This window comes from Triticum aestivum, chromosome 6D (assembly GCF_018294505.1).
Source record: "Triticum aestivum cultivar Chinese Spring chromosome 6D, IWGSC CS RefSeq v2.1, whole genome shotgun sequence".
NCBI classification, from domain to species: domain Eukaryota; kingdom Viridiplantae; phylum Streptophyta; class Magnoliopsida; order Poales; family Poaceae; genus Triticum; species Triticum aestivum.
In genome coordinates, this window is record NC_057811.1 from 80104108 (window position 1) to 80129454 (window position 25347).

Here is a 25347-nt window from a genome sequence, read left to right on the forward strand (position 1 = left end):
AGGGTGCATGACCATAAAAGATATTACTCATATAATAGAACAACCATTATTCTCTGAAAATGAATAACCGTCTCGCATCAAACAAGATCCAGATATAATGTTCATGCTCAACGCTGGCACCAAATAACAATTATTTAGGTCTAAAACTAATCCCGAAGGTAGATGTAGAGGTAGTGTGCTGACCGCGATCACATCGACTTTGGAAGCATTTCCCACGTGCATCGTCACCTCGTCCTTAGCCAATCTTCGCTTAATCCGCAACCCCTATTTCGAGTTGCAAATATTAGCAACAGAACCAGTATCAAATACCCAGGTGCTACTGCGAGCATTAGTAAGGTACACATCAATAACATGTGTATCACATATACCTTTGTTCACCTTGCCATCCTTCTTATCCGCCAAATACTTGGGGCAGTTCCGCTTCTAGTGACCAGTTTGCTTGCAGTAGAAGCACTCAGTCTCAGGCTTAGGTCCAGACTTGGGTTTCTTCTCCTGAACAACAACTTGTTTGCCGTTCTTCTTGAAGTTCCCCTTCTTCTTCCCTTTACCCTTTTTCTTGAAACTGGTGGCCTTGTTGACCATCAACACTTCATGCTCCTTGTTGATTTCTACCTCCGCAGCCTTTAGCATCGCGAAGAGCTCGGGAATCGTCTTATCCAACCCTTTCATCTTATAGTTCATCACAAAGCTCTTGTAGCTTGGTGGCAGTGATTGAAGAATTCTGTCAATAACACTATCATCCGGAAGATTAACTCCCGGTTGAATCAAGTGATTATTATACCCAGACATTTTGAGTATATGTTCACTGACAGAACTATTCTCCTCCATCTTGCAGCTATAGAACTTATTGGAGACTTCATATCTCTCAATCCGGACATTTGCTTGAAATATCAACTTCAACTCCTGGAACATCTCATATGCTCCATGACGTTCAAAACGTCGTTGAAGTCCCGGTTCTAAGCCGTAAAGCATGGCACACTGAATTATCGAGTAGTCATCAGCTTTGCTCTGCCAGACGTTCATAACATCTGGTATCGCTCCTGCAGCAGGCCTGGCACCCAGTGATGCTTCCAGGACGTAATTCTTCTATGCAACAATGAGGATAATCCTCAAGTTACGGACCCAGTCCATGTAATTGCTACCATCATCTTTCAACTTTGCTTTCTAAAGGAACGCATTAAAATTCAACGGAACAACACCACGGGCCATCTATCTACAACAACATAGACAAGCAAAATACTATCAGGTACTAAGTTCATGATAAATTAAAGTTCAATTAATCATATTACTTAAGAACTCCCACTTAGATAGACATCCCTCTAATCATCTAAGTGATCACGTGATCCAAATCAACTAAACCATGCCCGATCATCACGTGAGATGGAGTAGTCTTCAATGGTGAACATCACTATGTTGATCATATCTACTATATGATTCACGCTCGACCTTTCGGTCTCAGTGTTCCGAGGCCATATCTGCATATGCTAGGCTCGTCAAGTTTAACCTGAGTATTCCGCGTGTGCAAAACTGTCTTGCACCTGTTGTATTTGAACGTAGAGCTTATCACACCCGATCATCACGTGGTGTCTCAGCACGAAGAACTTTCGCAACGGTGCATACTCAGGGAGAACACTTATACCTTGAAATTTAGTGAGAGATCATCTTATAATGCTACCGTCGATCTAAGCAAAATAAGATGCATAAAAGATAAACATCACATGCAATCAATATAAGTGATATGATATGGCCATCATCATCTTGTGCTTGTGATCTCCATCTCCGAAGCACCGTCATGATCACCATCGTCACCGGCATGACACCTTGATCTCCATCGTAGCATCGCTGTCATCTCGCCAACTATTGCTTCTACGACTATCGCTACCGCTTAGTGATAAAGTAAAGCAATTACAGGGCGATTGCATTGCATACAATAAAGCGACAACCATATGGCTCCTGCCAGTTGCCGATAACTCGGTTACAAAACATGATCATCTCATAGAATAAAATATAGTATCATGTCTTGACCACACATCACAACATGCCCTGCAAACATAGGTTAGACGTCCTCTACTTTGTTGTTGCAAGTTTTACGTGGCTGCTACGGGCTGAGCAAGAACCGTTCTTACCTACGCATCAAAACCAGAACGATAGTTCATCAAGTTAGTGTTGTTTTAACTTTCTCAAGGACCGGGCGTAGCCACACTCGGTTCAACTAAAGTTGGAGAAACTGACACCCGCCAGCCACCTATGTGCAAAGCACGTCGGTAGAACCAGTCTCGCGTAAGCGTACGCGTAATGTCGGTCCGGGCCACTTCATCCAACAATACCGCCGAACCAAAGTATGACATGCTGGTAACCAGTATGACTTGTATCGCCCACAACTCACTTGTGTTCTACTCATGCATATGACATCTATGCATAAACCTGGCTCTGATGCCACTGTTGGGGAACGTAGTAATTTCAAAAAAATTCCTACGCACACGCAAGATCATGGTGATGCATAGCAACGAGAGGGGAGAGTGTTGTCCACGTACCCTCGTAGACCGTAAGCGGAAGCGTTAGCACAACGCGGTTGATGTAGTCATACGTCTTCACGATCCGACCGATAAAGTACCGAACGTACGGCAGCTCCGAATTCAGCACACGATCAGCTCGATGACGTCCCGTGAACTCCGATCCAGCAGAGCTTCGCTGGAGAGTTTTGTCAGCACGACGGCGTGGTGACGGTGATGATGATTCTATCATCACAGGGCTTCGCCTAAGCACCGCTACGATATGACTGAGGTGGAATATGGTGGAGGGGGGCACCGCACACGGCTAAGAGATCAATGATCAACTTGTGTGTCTATGGGGTGCCCCCTCCCCCGTATATAAAGGAGTGGAAGAGGGGGAGGAGGCCGGACTCCTAGGCGCGCCCCAAGGGGAGTCCTACTCCCATCGGGAGTAGGATTCCACCCCTTCCATGAGTAGGAGTAGGAGGGAAGGAAGGAGGGGAGAGGGGGAAGGAAAAAGGAGGGCGCCCCCCCTTCCTTGTCCAATTCGGACTAGAGGGGTAGGGGGCGCGCGGCCTGCCTTGGCCGCCCCTTCCTCTCTCCACCAAGGCCCATGAGGCCCATTACACTCCCCGGGGGGTTCCGGTAACTCCCCGGTACTCCGGTATTCGTCCAAACTCACTCGGAACCCTTCCGAAGTCCAAACATAGTCATCCAATATATCGATCTTTATGTCTCGACCATTTCGAGACTCCTCGTCATGCCCATGATCATATCCGGGACTCCAAACTACCTTCGGTACATCAAAACACATAAACTCATATTACCAATCGTCACCGAACGTTAAGCGTGCGGACCCTACGGGTTCGAGAACTATGTAGACATGACCGAGACATGTCTCCGGTCAATAACCAATAGCAGAACCTGGATGCTCATATTGGCTCCTACATATTCTACGAAGATCTTTAATCAAACCGCATAACAACATACGCTGTTCCCTTTGTCATCGGTATGTTACTTGCCCGAGATTCGATCATCGGTATCTCAATACCTAGTTCAATCTCGTTACCGGCAAGTCTCTTTACTCTTTCTGTAATGCATCATCCCGCAACTAACTCCTTAGTAACATTGCTTGCAAGGCATATAGTGATTTGCATTACCGAGAGGGCCCAGAGATACCTCTCCGACAATCGGAGTGACAAATCCTAATCTTGATCTATGCCAACTCAACAAGTACCATCGGAGACACCTGTAGAGCACCTTTATAATCACCCAGTTATGTTGTGACGTTTGGTAGCACACAAAGTGTTCCTCCGGTATTCGGGAGTTGCATAATCTCATAGTCATAGGAGCATGTATAAGTCATGAAGAAAGCAATAGCAATATACTAAACGATCAAATGCTAAGCTAACGGAATGGGTCAAGTCAATCACATCATTCTCTAATGATGTGATCCCGGTAATCAAATGACAACTCATGTCTATGGTTAGGAAACTTAACCATCATTGATTCAACGAGCTAGTCAAGTAGAGGCATACTAGTGACACTCTATTTGTCTATGTATTCACACATGTACTAAGTTTCCGGTTAATACAATTCTAGCATGAATAATAAACATTTATCATGATATAAGGAAATATAAATAACAACTTTATTATTGCCTCTAGGGCATATTTCCTTCAGGTACAACACCAGCAACGCCCTAAACACCTAAGCTCCACGACAACGCCCTCGGGAGGGAAAACGACGCGAAGCGACGCCGCTGCCGAGTCCACCATGGACAAGGGTTTTCACCCGGAACCCTGACAGGAAGAGGAGCACCACCGTGTCACCATGAGGTCTTCAGGACACGCGCGATGAGGTCCGATCCCCAGGTCTGGATCGGGGTGTCCCCACTGCCAATGACAGAGAGCGCACCCGAGCTACCCGCCGCAACACCTCTTTCCACCCACACGACCAAGAGGAAGCCACCACCACCGCCATGAAGCCCGCCGGAGAGCCAACCATGCGGACCACCATCCGAGGCCGCCACCCCGGCATCCATGTTGCAGACCCCGCCCTCATCCACATCACGAAGCACCCACCACGGTAGGAAGAATGAAAGGTGTCTCCTTTCACTCCTAGCCCGGCATTAGCCACAGAGTCTGGGTCAGCGCCTCCAGCGTCGGAGGCGCCCACGCCTGCGTCCCCACCTAGTCCCAGTTGACCAGGGGAGACACGACCCCGTGGCTACCGACGGCCGTCGTCTAGCTGACTCCCACGACGCCATGCCCGTGGCCTCTGGTTCTGATCTGCCGGACAAAGGAGCGTTGTCCTGACCACCACCATCGACCACCGTACCCGCAAGGAGAGGACTCCACTGCTCGCGGGCACCACCCGGACCGCGCCCACCATCGCCTACCCGGAGCCGAAGCTCCGACCCGCCCCGGGCCCCAAGCTGGTCCGCCCGAGCACGAGCCCCAAGTCCTGGCCATCGCCGCCGTCCCAGACCTAAGAGAAGAGAGGAGCACCACCACCCGCACCCCGCCGCCGAACGCCAACCACCGCCACCCGAGCCGCAGTGGCCGCCTCGCCGGCGAGCGCCACCACCGAACCGGACCACAGCAAGCCGCATAAGCCGACCCATAGCACCACCCTAGGCCTCTAGCCACCGCGCCGCGCACCGAGACCCGCCCAAAATCCGGCAGATCTGGCCAGGTCCACTGCGCACGCACCACCAACCACCCTCCAAGCCACCTCTGCCGACCACCACTACCGCATGTCAGGGGCAGAGGCCACCAGCCTCGCCACACGCAGCCCGCACCCTCTGCCGCCGCCGGAGGCCAGATAGAAGAAGGCCACGGCCCACCACCAGTGCAGCAGACACGCAACACCCTGCAGGCCCGCGCAAACCACCTCGCCTGCGCCGAGCCAAGCACCTGCAGCCGTCGCAGACCCAGCAGCCGCCCAAACCGCCTGCGCGGCCGTCGGGACAGACACGTTTCATTTTTCTTCATCAGGAAGAAACAAAAGCGATCTTGGCCAGACAAGTCTGGCCTACCGCCGCCGTCAGGCGGCTCCCCTCCGCTGACGACTGTCGGACGTCGGTGCTGAGGGTCGGCGGACCCGTGCGGGCAAATCATGTAGCTTTAGGTTTTAGTCCCTAGTAGATTAGGCATCCGCGTCGTTCAACGTCTTGGCTTCGACGACAGCAAAGGGACCGCTAAATAAAGAAGCTGCTAATCTTTTCCCTACGAGGCTATCGCTCTATGGTTAGATATTGTTTTGAAAACCAGTATATTCAAGCGAGGATGGCGTGGCGGCGATGACATCCTTGTGGAGGATGTGTGTCTTTAGGCTCTGTCGTTGCAACGACGTTTGCTCCGGCCCCGACGCAGAGCTTGCGATGTAGTCCAGGAGCAGATGTAGATTGTGGTCAGCATCGGCGACATCTGAAAGATAATGGATCGTGTGCTATGTTTGTGGTTCGTGGATGACATGTATGGTTTTCTCCTCTGTCGTTTTAGTCGAGGGGAGTATCAGATCTGAAATTGGCTCTCCAGAGTACCACCTTAGCAAGATTCTTTCAACGGGCGATAGCTTCACCTTTGATAAATATTATATGAACGAGATATGTGTTACCGTGCCAAAAGAAAATCACGAATGTGAGGCTGAAACGTAGACACCTCGCAATTGATGTTTTTCAGATCAGGAATATTAAATTTGACATCAGATTTGTAATGTTTCACAGCGAACGCCAGATTTGCTATCTGAAAGCAGATGGATTTTTCATGCTTGTGTATACAAATTTGTCATGTTCTAGAGTAACAATTGTCATGCAGTGTAAACAAATTATCAAAAAAATTACCATGCTCCAGCGAGTAATTCCCATGCGTCCGATCGGGATCCGATGTACCTGAGGGCACCAAATTTTTAACCCTAAAAATCTGACATCACATGTATATTGGAGTCCTTTCAGATTTAATGCGGGTTTTCACAGAGGTGGATCACGATCACAGGTAGTTTTTGCTTGATACAAGCTGACGTACATTTTTCAGTGTTTCCTTTCTTAAGTACTGCTTTTTCAATACTGTTATTGTTGACACTGTCCTTCAGTCCGTATGTGTGTTTTGAGCAGTGATGCAATGTCAGGCCCCAAATCAACCTGAAACTACTTGCAAGTGTTCAAAATATCAGAATGCTCAGAAGACAGCTAAACAGAGAAGGGAGAGAGGGAACGACCATGATGCAAGCTTATTAGTGACCCTGATGCAAGCTTAGTGCTGCCAGTCGATCTGATGGTCTACATTCTTGCGCACTCGGTGTTAGGATTAATTGTAATTTTGTTAACCTAAAATGCGCTTAAGTGTGTGAATAGTGTTTAATCACTGTAAACCAAACATGGGTGTTGCCTCTTCCGGTGGGAAGCAAGCTATGAAAAAGCCAAAAATTTCATTCTGTTCATTTTTCCTTTCGATTCTTCACTTTTCTTCATAATGTTTGTGTCCGCTTGATGCTACATTTTGAGATAATAAAATGTCCTTTATCGAAAAAGTTCTTCACTTTTCCTGCAAACAACTCTCTGTATCAATGTATCACGGCAAGCTAGCTGCATGAAAATTTGTATGGGTAGTTCGCGAGGTCCATGAACCCTCTGGGCATGCCAATATCTATAATCATATGTGGTGAACATGGTGAATTTGTGGAAACTGTTCATCGTTGGACTTTGGTAAGCTTAAGAGATACAGGGATGTAGCACGCCTATGTGTGAGGAGAGGGAGTAAGCTTCTAGTACTATGTAAAGAACCAACTTGTATATTTAGTCACCATACACTGTATTACACTAGTTGTATGAACGACTGTGGACTTGTAAAATGAATATTCCTATTAGAAAATAAAACATAAGCTATCGGAGATGCTTTAAAGCGGTGCGTCAAGGACAAAGCTGCCAAATTCATAGTTCTCAAAAAATAAAAACTACCAAATTCATGATACATCAGTAAATACATAGAGATCAACCTATCATCTGTTTGCATTAAAAAGAGAAGAAGCTGGTATCTGTTTCTGCTCACAAGGACGTGACTAAGTTGCCACTAAGGCCATAACTTGTCCAAGAATATCGAATGCGACGCGTGGTTGGTTTCGCTTTAGTTGAGCAAACCCCTTGGTGTTTACGATGTCCCGTGATCTCTCACCGTCACTTGTCATATACCTGAGACAACAATCCTTGAGCTGCTGACAATGGTATTGCTCTGCAAGATCCAAGGTGAACCTCACCGTGTTGACATCTAACCCCTTGCTCAGCCTGCTCTCGCACACCAGCTTTAGCCTTTCCATTGCGTAACGATCAGCCGCGACGAGCAAATGCCGCGTCATGTTCGTGGTCTCTTCCGTTGTCTCGTCCATGGACTCTGGCAGACGATCATTGTACATGTAATGCAGCAGGATCTCGAAAACCTTGGCATCCATGTCCTCGACGCGGATGCTGCTTTCTCTGCTCTCCATCATGGCGCCGCATAGCTGGGCTCGGAAGACCGGCGATCTCGCAGCGAGCACGCACGCATGCACCTTGAATCTCTTGAACCAGCCGATCCTGACGGTCAGGTCCTCCTTGAGGCCGCTGTCTATAAGATTAGACAGACCTTTGGTTAGGTCCGCGGGTGGCACAATGACGCTGGTGTTGTCATCGCCCACCCGACTCCTCCCGTGTCGCCCCTCCGTGGCGACCGGGGGAACCCTAGCGCCGCCGCGTCCTCGTCCCTCCCCCGACCTCTCCTCCTCACCGCCGCCGGGCAAAGCCCGGTCGGCGTCGGCGGCGGCGGGATCTCTTCTCCCACGACTCGCTAGATCTGGCAAGGGCGGATCGCGGCGGTTGTTGGCGGCGCGCTGGAGGCGGGGGCCGGCGCGGGCTTGGGGGCGACGGCAGGGCTCACGCTCACGGTTTCTCCTGGTGTGCGTGGGAGTCCGCTCGGGGCGCGCGGCGACGACCCTCGGCAAGCGGTGGGGGCGCTGGGCTCTCGGCGGCGCTCCGGCGTGTGCAGGCGGCGACGGTCCCTGTGCGCGGTTGGCGACTCCATCTCTGACCCGGACGGCGCGGGGGATGGCGGCGGCCCGGCGTGGCCGGCGATCTGGATGCGGTGGTGCCGGCGGTTCGCTGATCTGCCGGTGCTCTAGGGTTCTACCTGGTGGTGCTGGTGGTGACGGCGGCCCGTGCACGAGAGTTTGATCCCTTCGAACTGATCTGGGTGAAAACTTGCCTTCGGCGTCCGCTAAGGCCAGCGGTGGCGGCGCTATCTGCATCGTTCCCTTCTTGAAGGCATCGCCGTTGAGAAGTTCAAACCACTCTCTGCTACCTTCGGGGGAAACCCTAGATCGGATGATCGGATGACGGCGGCGCTCTAGTGTCGTTCCTTCCTTGGGGGCGTCATTCTTGGAGGTACACACGTGATCGAGGGACCAGAGGACGGATTCTTTGGTGGAGCGGTGATTCATCCTACACACTGATGGCGACGGATCTTGACAGCGTGGCGCAGTGCAGATTCGGAGTTCCCTGTGGGAGGATGGACTCGCGCAGGAGGATGACGCTGTCGGGCGTCGTGGTGGCGTCGTTGGCAGAGAGACCTGGCACGGTACATGCAACAGTACAGCTCTGAAGATGGATTAGTGGCAGGTGGCTGCGGCGGCCTGATACCCGGCTGGCGTCCTGGTTGAGGAGTGCGCCGGACTGGTAGGTGCCCCATACCAGGCAGGCGTCCTGGTTGGGACCTCAGTTCTTAGATGTTTAGGTTTGGCTGCAATGTCTGTTGGGGTATTAGGCCCAGATGCAGAGGCCGGGGTCATCCTCCTTTTCTAAAAAAAACCTGTCGGTCGTCAGTCCGCCTGATGATGACCTTGACGGTGCACTTGATTACTAGGCAGTCATCCTTGAGGCACCCGGACGCGGCCAAATCGGCTTTGTTCACAAAGAAGTACCTACCCCAGACCGAATTTTAGTGGATGAGAACTTCTGGAGGCCGGATCTGAGTATGTGCTTCTCCCCTGTCTCCGGCGCTGCGGGGTCCCGGAGGCAGAAGGTATAGGAAGCAGTGAACTCACCCTCACCGGCGTTCATCAGCTTGAGAAAAATCGAACATAACTGACCGTCGACGACCCTAGTGTCGCCGTTTGGGTAGTAGAAGATTGCCCAGTCGATGAATCCCCCCCACCCGCGTCGCCTGGCTCTGGCGACTCGGGGGCGAAAACCTAGCGCCGCCACCACCCCTCCCCCCACCCCTCCCATCTCGCCGCCGCCAGAGGTTTCCGCCGGCAAAGCTCGCGCTGGACCCAGGGACGGCGGCGGCGGGGCGTCTCTCTCAATCCAGGTAGCAGGGCTCGGCGACGCGAGGCCCTCTGCCGGCGGCGCATCTAGCCGTGGTCGGTGGCGGTCTCATCCGGCGCGAGCTGCCTCACGGTGGTGGTTGCGAGGCAGTGGCGGGCGGCTGTGCTGCGGCGGTGTGGCGGCCGGTGGACCTGGTGACCTGGATCTGGATCCAGCGAGCCGGTCAGGCGCGGCGCCGGCTTGCAGGTGGCGAAGGGCAGAGGAGTTGGGCGGCGCGGTGTGCGCGCACGGGCTGCGTGGTCGTGCGGGGGTGCAGTCTAGCCGGTGTGGGATGCTACTTGGCGCCCATATATGCTTTTCCTGAACTCACCCGGCCAACCGGCGTTCGTGGCCACGACTAGGGGGTCGGCAGTGGATGCCGTCGACAGAGTTTGACTACGGTGGTGGTGGGGTGTGGTTGGAGGCAAGGGCTTGAATGCAGGTGGCAGCCGACAACGACCTGACTCCGGCTGTGCAGGTGCTCGAGGTGAGCTTCTGTGTCAATGGAGCCTCATGCTAGTCCTAGTGCGGACGCTCGCCGTGGACTGGCAGGAGGGCGGGGAGGTCTCGGGCTGCAGGGCACATCGGTCAGCTTCAACGGAGATGACGGGGACGGGATGCTTCAGGCGAAAGCCTTGTGTCGATCTTGTCTGCAACGATGACGGCGACGCCTTCGAGCGCCGTTTCCCTTCTTGAAGGTGTCATCGGGAAGCTACTGTTACCCTCTTAATCGTGTGCCCCGGGCGAAAGCCTCAGATCCATCTCTGGATCGGACGACGACGGCGTCTCGATGTCGTTTCTCCCCCTTGAGGGCGTTGATTTTGGGGGCCACGGATCCGCGGTTGGCAGCTTGATGTTTGGATTGAAGTGTTTGTTGGGTTGTTGGTGTGCAGGGTGGTGGCGGTGGAAGTGATCTGTGGCGGCGACCAATCCCTTGGTCACCTCGGTGCTGATAGTTGACCTTATCTCTTGGGGGCTCGTGGCGATGATGAGGTCTCGGTGTTCGGTGCCCTTCGACGGCGTCTGAGGATTTGTTGCCTGGCATAGTGCTTTGGTTCTCTCTATTTTTGATGGTGGCCGTGGTGTGGCCTAGAGGAGGTGCAGGGTCTGTCTCGGTGGAACATTGCCCTTCGGCACGGTCCGTAGCTCTCTTTGCCGCGACGTGGCTAGGCAGTGGGATGCCCTTTCGACAGTGGTTGCGACTTCCTAGCTCTTCAAGGTGCAGAGTGATCGCAGGGCAGCCGGCAACTTCTTCTCTACGTCTTCTCGGTGACGGATCTCCTTTCGATTGATTCAACAAAGCTTGCTTCCGCTCTTCTCGTTCCAACCAGTGGTGTTGGGTGCTAAGTTCTTGGTGTTGGCTGCTTGTCGTAGCTCTTTTCTGGTTCTTCTTCTGTTCTTTTTTGTGCCTTCTTGTGTGTGTTGGTTGCTTTCTGTTGTACTTGATGTCTTGTATCTTTTTCCTATATATAATGAAAATGGTTTAGGCTGGCGTAAACCCGCCGTAGCACCGTCAAAAAAAGATTGCCCAGTCGTGATCACCAACGCGGAAGGTGTCGGACGTGAGCTTGGTGTTGCTGTCCATGATCAGCGAGTGGCCGACGACCTTGAAGAGGTGCTCGCCGGCGTGAACCACCACCGCCGAGGAGGACTTGTTCACCATGGCGGCCGGCCGGCGTACTTGTAATGAAGAGATTTCGAAGGAAAATCGATCTAATCTAAGCGAATCGATGTGCAAACAGAGCCATGTTTTTTTCTTTTTTAAAATGGAGGAAAATCCCCGGCCTCTGCATCTGGACGATGAGCTACGTACGCACTTATACTCTTTTTTCATGGTAATACGTGTCTCATTCATATCATAATGAACAAAGTACAAATCACGTAAAGACCGACATGACAAAACTGAAAACATAACAGAACACTCGTCAACTGCCTCCGGCACCACCACAGTAGCCACCGAAGAAAAGAATGACGAATCATCACCTCATCCGAGCTCGACGCAGCTCTATCGCTGATATGCAGCTTTGCGGACCTGCAAGGTGGCTCACCAAAAGTGAAGTCCTTACCGTTGAACGAATCAGACCGGGGCAACACCCCGGACACGCTATCGAACTCCAGATCTAGCACCCCACCACGACTAAGACGCCGGAGGAGGAAACCATATCTGCCATCCACGAACCACGAGTCCAGTAGATATCCCGTCTTTCAGATGTCGTCGATGCAGACCACAATCTGCATCCGCTCCTGGACTACCTCCCAAGCTTCGACGCTGGAGCAAACGTCGTCGCAACGGCGGAGCCCGAGGACATAGGTCCACCACGAGGATGCCGCCGCCGCCACACCATCCTTACTTGAACAGACTGGTTCCTAAATCCATTCCCAACCATAGGACCGATGGCCTCGTCAGAAAAGGATCCGAAGATTCTTTATTCAGCATCTCCATCGTCGTCACCGAAGCCAAGACAATGAACAACCTAAAAACCTAAACTATGAGGGAGTAAAATCGATCGACACGCGTGGATCCGGCGGCCCCCCTCACCACCGATGACCGAGGTCGCCGGCGGAGAGGAGCCGCCGGAGAACGGCATTGGAATCGGCCCTGGCGGCGGCTAGGGTTGCAGCCGCCAGGGACAAGAGGAAAATCACAAATACGTACTTTTACTCCTACAAAGGATCGATGTGTTTAGTTGCGCGTATATTTATCGGAGATTAAACCGAATACTAGTACTAGTACTAGTAGTTACTGTAATCGGTACGGACGTGTTTCCTGCGCTGGTCTCCTTTCCTTGCTAATCACAAACGTGAGGAGGGCAGCAGAACGGGCCGAGGTGGATAGACGCGTTTTCTTTCTTCCCTGAGGAAGAAAAGAAGGCGATCGATCTCGGACATATCCGGCGGTAAGAGCATCTAGCAGACCTTTTAAACCGTGGAACCGAAAATGCGGTTTTCAGTTGGCGAAAAACGCGTTTTAAAGATCGGTTGAAGTTGTGGCCGAACAGACCCCTTAAATTTAAACTGTAAAACCGAATATTCGTATATTTTTTTCCCAAGTCTTCTTCTTCCTCTTGTTTGTGTCCACGATCAGCTAGCTCGCTTCTACGAAACTGAGGGACAACACACGAAGCGGCCAAATACGAACCCGCCAACATCCAGCAAACTCGAAGCGACCAAATACGAAGCCGTCGGCAGCGCATGAAGCCGAATAGCTAGCTAGCTAGCTCCTTCGTCTGCCGATTCGAGCTCACTCGCTAGCTAGCTAGCTCCGTCGGGCGGACGCCTGCCGGCCGGGACGGATGCGGCGGCCAGGGCGGGCGGGCGGCGGCCGAGGACGGGTGGACGAAAGCGATTCATGAAGGTTTCGATGGCAGTTGGATTTTCGCCAACGGTCTTTCGCGTATATAGGGCGCCCTCGGGTTGCCTCCAAAATCCTTATTTTCACGGGTTTTGCCGGAATGTTTTCCGTGCCTATTAAACTTTTTACGGATCAGAGTAGTTTACGGTTCTATTCGGATCGCTTTTTCCGCCTAAAATTCTAAACTGACGGTTATTTTACAGTTTCTTACATTTTAAGGGATCTGCTAGAGATGCTCTAAATAGGTGCTGAGGGGTTCGTCAGATCCGAGGCACTCGAAGCTATTGTTTTTAAAAAAAACCGACAGACACCTCGCAGTTTATGTTTTCAGATCGCCGGAGCGTCCAAATTTGCCATGCGTAAACAGCTAAATTTGTCATGTTTGTATATAAGGATTTATTTACCATGTTTTAAAATGAAAATTGTCATGTAGGGTAAAAATTATCAAAAACATTGACATGCTGCAGTGAATAATTGACGTGCATTCAATCGGGATCTAACATATCTCAAGTCTGTCATATTTTCAAAAATCTGAAGTTAGTTATATATTCGGGTCCTTCTCGGCCTGTGCCGCCACGGCCTGGCGCTCCTCCTCCTCGGCCTCGCGCTGCTCCTCCTCGGTGTTGCCTTCCAGCAGGTCGAGGTACTCGCTGTCGTGGCGCTCCTCGGCCACCCATTGTTGGCGCCATTGTTTGAGGTACGCCGCCTCCCGCGCCTCCGTCGCCCGGTACCAGACCGGCGGGGCGCTGATCCACTCACGCACCATTTTGGTCCAGGAGTAACGCTCGACTGGGGCCGGCTCCGGCTCGGCCTTGACTGGGGATGGCGGGGCCACCGGTGGCGCGACGCAGTCGCCCGCCGCGGACTGCGCCATGGCCTCCGCAATGGCCGCCTGGTACGCTTCCGGCACTGGGATTCTCTCCAAATCCAAATGTCAGTCATGCGGCAGGGTGACGTCGGGGTACGGGAGAGGGACGCGGTGCTGCCAGTGCCACTCCGCCTGGTGCACTGGCACGTTCACGTGCTGCCTCGGCCGGCTGTTGGAAATATGCCCTAGAGGCAATAATAAATTGGTTATTATTATATTTACTTGTTCATGATAATCATTTATTATCCATGCTAGAATTGTATTGATAGGAAACTCAGATACATGTGTGGATACATAGACAACACCATGTCCCTAGTAAGCCTCTAGGAGACTAGCTCGTTGATCAATAGATGGTTACGATTTCCTGACCATGGACATTGGATGTCGTTGATAACGGGATCACATCATTAGGAGAATGATGTGATGGACAAGACCCAATCCTAAGCCTAGCACAAGATCGTGTAGTTCGTTTGCTCAGAGCTTTTCTAATGACAAGTATCATTTCCTTAGACCATGAGATTGTGCAACTCCCGGATACCGTAGGAATGCTTTGGGTGTACCAAACGTCACAACGTAACTGGGTGGCTATAAAGGTGCACTACAGGTATCTCCGAAAGTGTCTGTTGGGTTGGCACGAATCGAGACTGGGATTTGTCACTCCGTGTAAACGGAGAGGTATCTCTGGGCCCACTCGGTAGGACATCATCATAATGTGCACAATGTGACCAAGGAGTTGATCACGGGATGATGTGTTACGGAACGAGTAAAGAGACTTGCCGGTAACGAGATTGAACAAGGTATCGGGATACCGACGATCGAATCTCGGGCAAGTAACATACCGATTGACAAAGGGAATTGTATACGGGATTGATTGAATCCTCGACATCGTGGTTCATCCGATGAGATCATCGAGGAGCATGTAGGAACCAACATGGGTATCCAGATCCCGCTGTTGGTTATTGGCCGGAGAACGTCTCGGTCATGTCTGCATGGTTCCCGAACCCGTAGGGTCTACACACTTAAGGTTCGGTGACGCTAGGGTTATAGAGATATTAGTATGCGGTAACCCGAAAGTTGTTTGGAGTCCCGGATGAGATCCCAGATGTCACGAGGAGTTCCGGAATGGTCCGGAGGTAAAGATTTATATATGGGAAGTCCTATTTTGGTCGCCGGAAAAGTTTCGAGCATTATCGGTATTGTACCGGGAGTGCCGAAAGGGGTCCGGGGGTCCACCAGCCCCGGGGGGCCACATGGGCTGTAGGGGTGTGCGCCTTGGCCTATATGGGCCAAGGGCACCAGCCCCAAGAGGCCCATGCGCCAAGAGATAAGGGAAAGGGAGAGTCCTAAAGGGGGAAGGCACCTCCGAGGTGCCTTGGGGAGGAAGGACTCCTCCCTGGCCGCACCCTTCCTTGGAGGAAGGGCCAAGGCTGCGCCCCCCTCTCCCTTGGCCCTATATATAGTGGGGGGAGGGAGGGCAGCAATACACAAGCCCTGGCGCCTCCCTCTCCCTCCCGTGACACCTCTTCCTCCCCGCTTGCGCTTGGTGAAGCCCTGCCGGGATCCCGCTACTTCCACCACCACGCCGTCGTGCTGCTGGATCTCCATCAACCTCTTCTCCCCCCTTCCTGGATCAAGAAGGAGGAGACGTCCCTGCTCCGTACGTGTGTTGAACGCGGAGGTGCCGTCCGTTCGGCGCTAGGATCATCGGTGATTTGGATCACGACGAGTACGACTCCATCAACCCCGTTCTCTTGAACGCTTCCGCTCGTGATCTACAAGGGTATGTAGATGCACTCCTTCCCTCTTGTTGCTAGATTACTCCATAGATTGATCTTGGTGATGCGTAGAAAATTTTGAATTTCTGCTACGTTCCCCAACAGTGGCATCATGAGCTAGGTCTATGCGTAGTTTCTATGCACGAGTAGAACACAAAGTAGTTGTGGGCGTAGATGTTGCCAATTCTTCTTGCCGCTACTAGTCTTATCTTGTTTCGGCGGCATTGTGGGATGAAGCGGCCCGGACCGACCTTACATGTACGCTTACGTGAGACAGGTTCCACCGACTGACATGCACTAGTTGCATAAGGTGGCTAGCGGGTGTCTGTCTCTCCCACTTTAGTCGGAACGGATTCGATGAAAAGGGTCCTTATGAAGGGTAAATAGAAATTGGCATATCACGTTGTGGTTTTACGTAGGTAAGAAACGTTCTTGCTAGAAACCTATACAAGCCACGTAAAAACTTGCAACAACAATTAGAGGACGTCTAACTTGTTTTTGCAGCATGTGCCATGTGACGTGATATGGCCAGAAGATGTGATGAATGGTATATGTGATATATGAGATTGATCATATTCTTGTAATAGGAATCACGACTTGCATGTCGATGAGTATGAAAACCGGCAGGAGCCATAGGAGTTGTCTTTATTTTTTTTGTATGACCTGCGTGTCATTGAATAACGCCATGTAAATTACTTTACTTTTTGCTAAGCGCGTTAGCCATAGAAGTAGAAGTAATCGTTGGCGTGACAACTTCATAAAGACACAATGATGGAGATCATGATGATGGAGATCATGGTGTCATGCCGGTGACGAAGATGATCATGGTCCCCCGAAGATGGAGATCAAAGGAGCAAAATGATATTGGCCATATCATGTCACTATTTGATTGCATGTGATGTTTATCATGTTATGCATCTTATTTGCTTAGAACGACGGTAGCATAAATAAGATGATCCCTCACTAAAATTTCAAGAGATGTGTTCCCCCTAACTGTGCACCGTTGCGAAGGTTCGTTGTTTCGAAGCACCACGTGATGATTGGGTGTGATAGATTCTAACGTTCGAATACAACAGGTGTTGACGAGCCTAGCATGTACAGACATGGCCTCGGAACACATGCGAAACACTTAGGTTGACTTGACGAGCCTAGCATGTACAGACATGGCCTCGGAACACAAGAGACCGAAAGGTCGAACATGAGTCGTATAGCAGATACGATCAACATGGAGATGTTCACCGATGATGACTAGTCCGTCTCACGTGATGATCGGACACGGCCTAGTTTGACTCGGATCATGTATCACTTAGATGACTAGAGGGATGTCTATCTGAGTGGGAGTTCATTAATCAGATGAACTCAATTATCATGAACATAGTCAAAAGGTCTTTGCAAATTATGTCATACGCTTTAGTTCTACTGTTTAAGATATGTTCCTAGAGAAAATTTAGTTCAAAGTTGGTAGTAGCAATTATGCGGACTAGGTCCGTAAACTGAGGATTGTCCTCATTGCTGCACAGAAGGCTTATGTCCTTAATGCACCGCTCGGTGTGCTGAACCTCAGCGTCGTCTATAGATGTTGCGGAACATCTGACATACACGTTTTGATAACTACGTGATAGTTCAGTGCGTAATGCTAACGGTTTAGAATTGTGGCACCAAAGACGGTTTTTGAAACGTCGCAGAACATATGAGATGTTCCGAAAACTGAAATTGGGATTTCAGACTAGTGCCCACGTCAAGAGGTATGAGACCTCTGACAAGTTTCTTAAGCCTGCAAACTAAGGGAGAAAAGCTCAACCGTTGAGCATGTGCTCAGATTGTCTGAGTACCACAATCGCTTGAATCGAGTGGGAGTTAATCTCCCAGATGGGATAGTGATAGTTCTCCATAGTCACTGCCACCAAGCTAGTAGAGCTTCGTGATGAACTATAACATATTTGGGATAGTTATGATGATCCTTGAGCTATTCGCGATGTTTGACAGCGCGAGAGTAGAAATCAAGAAGGAGCATCAATTGTTGATGGTTAGTAAAACCACTAGTTTCTAGAAGGGCAAGGGCAAAAGGGATACTCCATGAAACAGCAAATCATTTGCTGCTCTAGTGGAGAATCCCAAGGTTGAACCCAAACCGGAGACTAAGTGCTTCTGTAATGAGGGAAACGGTCACTGAAGCAGAACTACCCTAGATACTTGGTAGATGAGAAGGCAGGCAAGGTCGACAGAAGTATATTGGATATACGTTATATGAATGTGTACTTTACTAGTACTCCTAGCAGCACCAGGGTATTAGATACCGGTTCGGTTGCTAAGTGTTAGTAACTCGAAATAAAAACTGCGAAATAAACGGAGACTAGCTAAAGGTGAGATGACGATATGTGTTGGAAGTGTTTCCAAGGTTGATGTGATCAAGCATCGCATGCTCCCTCTACCATCGAGATTTGGTGTTTGCGTTGAGCATGATTGGATTATGTTTATCGCAATACGGTTATTCATTTAAGGAGAATAATGGTTACTCTGTTTATTTGAATAATACCTTCAATGATCTTGCACCTAAAATGAATCTCGATCGTAGTGATACACATGTTCGTGCCAAAAGATATAAAATAGTAATGATAGTACCACATACTTATGGCACTGCAATTTGAGTCATATTGGTATAGAACGCATGAAGAAGCTCCATGTAGATGGATCTTTGGACTCAGTCGTTTTTGAAAAGATTGAGACATGCGAACCATGTCTATTGGTATATATGCATGAAGAAACTCCATGCAGATGGATCGTTTGGACTCACTTGATTTTGAATCACTTGAGACATGCAAATCATACCACATGGGCAAGATGACTGAAAGGTCTCGTTTTCAGTAAGATGGAACAAGAAAGCAACTTGTTGGAAGTAATACATTTTGATGTATGCAGTCCAATGAGTGCTGAGGCATGCAGTGGATATCGTTATGTTCTTACTTCACATATGATTTGAGTAGATGCTGAGTGTATTTACTTGATGAAACACAAGTCTGAATTATTGAAAGGTTCAAGTAATTTCAGAGTGAAGTTGAAGATCGTCGTGACAAGAGGATAAAATGTCTGTGATATGATCATAGAGATGAGTATCTGAGTTACGAGTTTGGCACACAATTAAGACATTGTGGAAAGTGTTTCACAATTAATACCGCCTGGAACACCACCGTGTGATGGTGTGTCCGAACATCATAACTGCACCCTATTGGATATGGTGCATGCCATGATGTCTCTTATCGAATTACCACTATCGTTTGTGGGTTAGGAATTAGAGATAACCGCGTTCACTTTAAAAGGGGCACCACGCAATTCCGTTGAGACGACACCGTTTAGAGAAACCTAAGTTGTCGTTTCTTGAAAGTTTGGGGCTGCGATGCTTATGTGAAAAAGTTTCAGGCTGATAAGCTCGAACCCAAAGCGGATATATGCATCTTCATAGAACAGCCAAAACAGTTGGGTGTACCTCCTATTTCAGATCTGGAAGCAAAAGTAATTGCTTCTAGAAACAGGTCCTTTCTCGAGGAAAAGTTTCTCTCGAAAGAATTGAGTGGGAGGATGGTGGAGACTTGATAAGGTTATTGAACCGTCACTTCGACTAATGTATAGCAGGGCACAAGAAGTTGTTTCCTGTGGCACCTACACCAATTGAAGTGGAAGCTTATGATAGTGATCATGAAACTTCGGATCAAGTCACTACCAAATCTCGTAGGACGACGAGGATGCGTGCTACTTCAGAGTGGTACGTGATCCTGTCTGAGATATCATGTTGTTGGACAATACTGAACCTACGGGCTATGAAGAAGCGATGGTGGGCCCATATTCCGACAAATGGTTAGAAGCCATGAAATCCGAGATAAATGGATCTTTGAGAAGAAGACGGACATGGACGGTAATGTTACCGTCTATGAAGCTCGACTTGTGGAAAAGAGTATTTTCACAAGTTCAAGGAGTTGACTACGATGAGATTTTCTCATCCGTAGCGATGCTTAAGTCCGTCAGAATCATGTTAGCATTAGCTGCATTTATGAAATCTGGCAGATGGATGTCAAAACAAGTTTCCTTACCAGTTTTCGTAAGGAAAGGTTGTATGTGATACAATCAGAAAGGTTTTTTCGATTCTAAGGATGCTAAAAGGTATGCTAGCTCCAGCGATCCTTCCATGGATTAGAGCAAGCATCTCGGAGTCAGAATATACACTTTGATGGAGTGATCAAAGTTTTTGGGTTTATACAAAGTTTGTTAGAAACTTGTATTTACAATAAAGTGAGTGGGAGCGCTACAACATTTCTGATAAGTATATGTGAATGACATATTGTTGATCCGAAATGATGTAAAATTTCTGGAAAGCATAAAGGGTTGTTTGAAAGGAGTTTTTCAAAGGAAGATCTGGATAAAGCTGCTTACATATTGGGCATCAAGATCTATAGAGATAGATCAAGACGCCTGATGATACTTTCAAAGAACGCACACCTTGACATGATTTTGAAAGAGTTCAAAATAGATCAGCAAAGAAGGAGTTCTTGGCTGTGTTACAAGGTGTGAGTATTGAGTAAGACTCAAGACCTGACCACCTCAGAAGAGAGAGAAAGGACGAAGGTCGTCCCCTATGCTTCAGACGTAGGCTCTACAGTATGCTATGCTGTGTACCGCACATGAAGTGTGCCTTGCCATGAGTTGGTCAAGGGGTACAATAGTGATCCGGGAATGGATCACATGACAGCGGTCGAACTTATCCTTAGTATCTAGTGAACTAAGGAATTTTCTCGATTATGGAGGTGAAAAGGGAGTTCGTCGTAAAGGGTTACGTCGATACGAACCTTGACACTAATCCGGATGACTCTGAGTAGTAAAACCGGATTCGTATAGTAGAGCAATTATTTGAAATGGCTCCAAATAGCGCGTGGTAGCATCCACAAGATGACATAGATATTCGTAAAGCACACACGGATCTGAAAGGTTCAGACCCGTTGACTAATAACCTCTCTCACAAGCATAACATGATCAAACCAGAACACATTGAGTGTTAATCACATAGTGATGTGAACTAGATTGTTGACTCTAGTAAACTCTTTAGATGTTGGTCACATGGTGATGTGACCAGTGAGTGTTAATCACATGGTGATGTGAACTAGATTATTGACTCTAGTGCAAGTGGGAGACTGTTGGAAATATGCCCTAGAGGCAATAATAAATTGGTTATTATTATATTTCCTTGTTCATGATAATCATTTATTATCCATGCTAGAATTGTATTGATAGGAAACTCAGATACATGTGTGGATACATAGACAACACCATGTCCCTAGTAAGCCTCTAGGAGACTAGCTCGTTGATCAATAGATGGTTACGGTTTCCTGACCATGGACATTGGATGTCATTGATAACGGGATCACATCATTAGGAGAATGATGTGATGGACAAGACCCAATCCTAAGCCTAGCACAAGATCGTGTAGTTCGTTTGCTCAGAGCTTTTCTAATGACAAGTATCATTTCCTTAGACCATGAGATTGTGCAACTCCCGGATACCGTAGGAATGCTTTGGGTGTACCAAACGTCACAACGTAACTGGGTGGCTATAAAGGTGCACTACAGGTATCTCCGAAAGTGTCTGTTGGGTTGGCACGAATCGAGACTGGGATTTGTCACTCCGTGTAAACGGAGAGGTATCTCTGGGCCCACTCGGTAGGACATCATCATAATGTGCACAATGTGACCAAGGAGTTGATCACGGGATGATGTGTTACGGAACGAGTAAAGAGACTTGCCGGTAACGAGATTGAACAAGGTATCGGGATACCGACGATCGAATCTCGGGCAAGTAACATACCGATTGACAAAGGGAATTGTATACGGGATTGATTGAATCCTCGACATCGTGGTTCATCCGATGAGATCATCGAGGAGCATGTAGGAACCAACATGGGTATCCAGATCCCGCTGTTGGTTATTGGCCGGAGAACGTCTCGGTCATGTCTGCATGGTTCCCGAACCCGTAGGGTCTACACACTTAAGGTTCGGTGACGCTAGGGTTATAGAGATATTAGTATGCGGTAACCCGAAAGTTGTTCGGAGTCCCGGATGAGATCCCGGACGTCACGAGGAGTTCCGGAATGGTCCGGAGGTAAAGATTTATATATGGGAAGTCCTATTTTGGTCGCCGGAAAAGTTTCGAGCATTATCGGTATTGTACCGGGAGTGCCGAAAGGGGTCCGGGGGTCCACCAAGGGGGTCCACCAGCCCCGGGGGGGCACATGGGCTGTAGGGGTGTGCGCCTTGGCCTATATGGGCCAAGGGCACCAGCCCCAAGAGGCCCATGCGCCAAGAGATAAGGGAAAGGGAGAGTCCTAAAGGGGGAAGGCACCTCCGAGGTGCCTTGGGGAGGAAGGACTCCTCCCTGGCCGCACCCTTCCTTGGAGGAAGGGCCAAGGCTGCGCCCCCCTCTCCCTTGGCCCTATATATAGTGGGGGGGAGGGAGGGCAGCAATACACAAGCCCTGGCGCCTCCCTCTCCCTCCCGTGACACCTCTTCCTCCCCGCTTGCGCTTGGTGAAGCCCTGCCGGGATCCCGCTACTTCCACCACCACACCGTCATGCTGCTGGATCTCCATCAACCTCTCCTCCCCCCTTGCTGGATCAAGAAGGAGGAGACGTCGCTGCTCCGTACGTGTGTTGAACGCGGAGGTGCCGTCCGTTCGGCGCTAGGATCATCGGTGATTTGGATGACGACGAGTACGACTCCATCAACCCCGTTCTCTTGAACGCTTCCGCTCGCGATCTACAAGGATATGTAGATGCACTCCTTCCCTCTTGTTGCTAGATTACTCCATAGATTGATCTTGGTGATGCGTAGAAAATTTTGAATTTCTGCTACGTTCCCCAACACCGGCGAGTTGGCGCCGACGGGGCCTTGCCCTTGGCTTTGCTGTTGCCGGCGCCGGAGAAGAGCCCCGTCTGGGTTGGCTAGGGTGGCTAGGGTTGCCGCCGACGGGGTAGCAGAGGGTGGCGAAATGGGGACGAGGGCTTTTTCGAAGCGGAAGAGGACCCCCCCCCCCCCCGCCGCCGCACGCTTGGCTTAAAAAAGGACGACCGCCATCGCTGACACGCTGGCCCGAGGTGGGCGGTCGTCATAAATTAAGCTGGCCAAACTGGCCGCAGGATAGTTGGACGGCCCTAGGTGGGGACGTGACGGACACCGAGAGGGTGCACGAGGCGTCCGCTTCGCGTCCGCGCCGATGCATTTCAGCCGCAAATGCGTCTGCGCGGACACGTTTTGGATTTGGATCGGCGCGTTGGGCATCAACTTTTGTCCGCGTCGGTTCGAATGGACTCAGGCGGACGATTTGATTCGCTGCATTGGAGTTGCTCTAACGTATCTGAAGTCGTCAGATTTTCAAAAATCTGAAGTCAGATATATATTCGGGTCCTTTCTGATTTAACAAAGGATTTGACAGATGGGATCTAAATTTTGCTTGATATAAGCTGACATACATTTTTTTAGTGTTTCGTTTCTTAAGTACTGTTGTTTCATTACTGTTATTGTTGTGTCACTGTTTTGGCACTGTCCTTCATTCCATATGTGTGGTTTGATGACCTCGACAAGATTGCAGAGACGCGCAGCTTATCTCATCAAGAGATTGAATTGAAGAATCAATCGAATGAGAAGGTTGCCCGTCTTTTACGAGAAGAGGAGATCAAATAGTACCCGAGATCCAAAACTGATTTCATTTTGATGGGTGATAGTAATACAAGATACTTCCAATTGATCGCCAATGGGCGGCATAGGAAGAAATATATTTACAGTCTCCAACAAGATGAGGGGCGGATCGAAGGTCAGGAGGAGCTCAAAAAGTATATCACCAAATACTACAAATCTCTGTTCGGAGCGCCGACTGAAGGGAACTTCACCCTCGACGAGACCCGAACAGATGATATTCCACAAGTCACGGCAGAAGAAAATGATATCCTAACGGCACCATTCTCAGAAGAGGAGGTGAGAGCGGTTGTGTTCCAAATGGAACATAATAAAGCTCCAGGCCCAGATGGTTTCCCCGCAGAATTCTATCAGAATTTCTGGGATATCATCAAGACTGACCTTTTGGAGTTGTTCAATTGTTTTCATGCCGACCGACTAGAGCTATTCAGACTTAATTTTGGCGACATTGTCTTGTTGCCAAAGATTAAGGAGGCCGAACGGATCCAACAGTTCAGACCTATATGCCTCCTTAATGTTAGCTTCAAGATTTTCACCAAAGTGGCTACGAATAGATTAAACTCGGTAGGTGACCATGTTGTCGGGCCATCTCAAACGGCATTCATGCAAGGAAGAAATATACTCGACGGTGTAGTAATTTTGCATGAGACCGTTCATGAGATGCATCGGAAAAACATGAGTGGGGTAGTATTCAAGATCGACTTTGAAAAATCCTATGACAAGGTCAAATGGTCTTTCCTCCAACAGGCACTAAGAATGAAAGGTTTCTCAGAGAAATGGCGCCAGTGGATCCAAATTTTTGTAACTGGAGGTAGTGTGGCCATCAAAGTCAATGATGATATAGGCCATTACTTTCAGACAAAAAAAGGACCACGACAGGGTGACTCCATGTCTCCAATGTTATTTAATATTGTCGCTGACATGTTGGCTATTCTGATTGAGTGCGCTAAGCAGGACGGCCAGGTTGCCGGAGTAGTGCCACACCTTGTGGATGGTGGCCTCCCTATTCTGCAATATGCCGATGACATAATTCTGTTTATGGAACATGACCTGGAAAAGGCTCGAAACCTGAAACTCTTACTTTCAGCGTTTGAGAAAATGTCGGGTCTCAAAATTAACTTCCATAAAAGCGAACTTTTCTGCTTGGGAGATGCTGCTGAGGCGGCTGCCGATTATGCTGACCTGTTTGGTTGTGCACACGGGCAATTCCCGATTAAATATCTGGAAATACCTATTCACTATCGGCGTCTCACCATTGCGGAGTGGAAACATGTAGAGGAGCGTTTAGACAAACGGTTGAGCAGTTGGAAATGCAAGATGCTCTCAGTTGGAGGACGGCTGGTTTTGATTAACTCTGTCCTCACAAATATGGTTCTTTATATGATTTCTTTTTTCCAACTCCCAAAAGGGGTGCTGCAAAGACTGGACTATTTTAGATCCAGATTCTTTTGGCAATGAGATGGTGAAAAGAAAAAGTACAGGCTAACCAAATGGAGCGTGGTTTGTAGGCCGAAAGACCAAGGTGGCCTTGGAATTCATGACCTGCAGGTCAAGAATGTGTCCCTACTTAGTAAATGGTTGTTCAAACTTCTTACTGAGGATGGTGTTTGGCAAACCATGTTGCACAACAAGTATCTAGACCAAAAGGCAGTGGCTCAGGCCTATTGGAAACCTGGCGACTCGCACTTTTGGGCTGGCCTAATGGCGGCAAAGACACATCTCTTTCGCTTTGGGTCTTTCACGATAAAGGACGGGTCGGAAATTCGTTTCTGGGAAGACTATGGCTAGGCA

At 49.4% G+C, this 25347-nt stretch overlaps 1 pseudogene; it reads right to left on the bottom strand.

Annotated features, from left to right (window-relative positions):
* Positions 1-7553: 7553 nt before the first annotated feature.
* Positions 7554-11491, bottom strand: LOC123141154 (BTB/POZ and MATH domain-containing protein 2-like; annotated as a pseudogene).
* Between the last annotated feature and the right edge of the window lie 13856 nt (positions 11492-25347).